The sequence below is a fragment of the Pediculus humanus genome, genomic scaffold (genome assembly GCF_000006295.1).
Source record: "Pediculus humanus corporis 1103172107733 genomic scaffold, whole genome shotgun sequence".
NCBI classification, from domain to species: domain Eukaryota; kingdom Metazoa; phylum Arthropoda; class Insecta; order Psocodea; family Pediculidae; genus Pediculus; species Pediculus humanus.
The window spans coordinates 328,540-330,786 of record NW_002987336.1 but is presented as its reverse complement, the minus strand read 5'-3'; positions in this window follow the sequence as shown (position 1 = coordinate 330,786).

Sequence of the window (2,247 nt, the reverse complement as noted above, 5' to 3'; positions counted from 1 at the left end):
ACAAACGATGACGATGACGACAACGACGCCATATTGAAAACGAAAACGAACGAAAAACGAATTTTCGTTAACGTTAAAAAATTTTTGTTTTTTGTTTGTTTCCGATTTAAAATATTTAAACGTAATAATGATAATAATTATTTATTTATTTAAAACAAAAAATTATTTAATCATTAATAAGATAAATTAATTAAATAAAAAGAGAATTTTTTTTTTGTTTTCGGTTAACCGTTAACGGCCAAGTTCGCGTCCCGGATCGAAGAATTCATCAGGCTCGAGTCAAAATTTGAATCCCGGTAAGTTTACCCTGGGGAATAATTTTTATACGATTTAAAAAAAAAAAAAAATTATTTATTTTATATATATTTATTTTCCGTTACCGACACACAAACCCACGAAAAAAATTTAAAAGAAAAAAAAAAGAAAAACGACGACGACAACGACTTAATTTTTCAATCGAAAGGATTTGCTTGCAAAACCGTGAGATTGATATCAGGGGTTAATGCGCCAAAGATGAAGGTAAAAAAAAAAAAAAAATTTCGTTTTGAAAATTTTACAATGTTCGATCCGTATACATCTATCTCTTTCTAACACATAACATTTATACGGGTTATTGATTTTTTTTCCCGCGCGTCGTTACGTGAGTTGGTGTTCAAACGTTGTGAATATATATTCGTTACGGGGAAAAAAAATCCGTTTCGTTTTGAAAAAAAAAAAAAAAAAAACTCCCGACTGCATTCGAGTCGAGTACGGGCGACCAGCGCAGACGACGACGACGACAACGACAACAACGATTTTATTATTATTATTATTATTATTATTATTAGTTTTTTTTCATTCGAATGAATTAGTATTTATTTTAAAAAAAAAAAAAGAGGAGAAGTAAAAAGGAAGAAAAAGGAAGAAATAGGAAAAAAAGGAGTAGAAAAAATGTAATTTATTGATTACATTTTACCTTAAAGTAAACGGGAATCTAAAAAATATTTTTACGTTTTTAATTTTTATAAACGACGCGTTTAACGTTCGTTCGCGTTTTTTTTTTTTTTTTTTTCTCATATAATTAATATTTAATTTAAATTTAAATTTTAATAAAAAGTGATTTTTTTCTATCTATCTATCTCTATCCCACTCTTCTCTCTCTTTTTCTATAGCAGAAGTGAAAAAAAAACGTTTTTTTTTTTTTTTTTTTTTTTTAGTGGCGTTCAGTTCTTGTTTGACATTAGGAAGCATAACTAGGAGTGGCCATTTTGTGATTACCGTTTTTATTATTTTTCATATTTATTTTATGTAAAAGTGTTTTTGTTTTGTTTTTTTTTTGCATAAAAGTTTAATTAAAATAAAACAATCGAAAGTGTGAAAACGTTTATTATTATTATTATTATAACGCACGCACGCACGTACGCACGAATACACGCATACAAGTATAATTTTTTTTTTTTTTACATAGTGTTATTTATTCGTTAGTGTTGACCTCTCATTAAAAATACGTTACAAAAATTCGGAATTCTTTTTTTCAAATTCAAATGTTTGTTCGAATTAATCATAATAATAATAATATTAATTACATAATTTTTTTACGGTTTTAAATTTAAACGGTTTTTTTTTCAAAAGTGTGGATTTTATATATATATATATATATTTATAAAAAAGGAATAAATAATTATCTGGTGAGTTTTTTTTATTATTATCATTATTATTTATTTATTTAAACAAAAAGATTTTGTGGTGGAAAGGAAAATGAGAAAAAAAAAAAAAAATTTTTCTCGTTGTATCCTGAAATGAAAACGACGCCATTTTTTTTTTTTTTTTTTTTTCGAACCCATTTCCCAACGGAAAAATTTTTTTTTAACAAAAAAATTATTTATAACGTTATTGTTAATAATAATAATAACAATATTATTATTAATAAAAAAAGGCGTTTCGATATTATTATTATTATTTACATTACATAATTTGACGGTTACTTTCGTATTTTTTTTTTACAAAAAAAAAAAAATATTTTGCCTTAAGGCGGTTCTTCCTTCCATTACAAATTTTTTTTTTTTTGGACGAGGTTAATAATAATAATAATAATAATAATAATAATAATATTTGGGGACGTTCAACTCGTTTTTTTTTAATTTTATAAGCTTGCAATAACGAATTTTTTTCTCTTTTTTTTTTTGTTTAACGATTTATTTAAATTATTATTAATTTTTTTTTTTATTTTATTTTAACGTACAAAAAAACATGGCGGATATTTTTTTT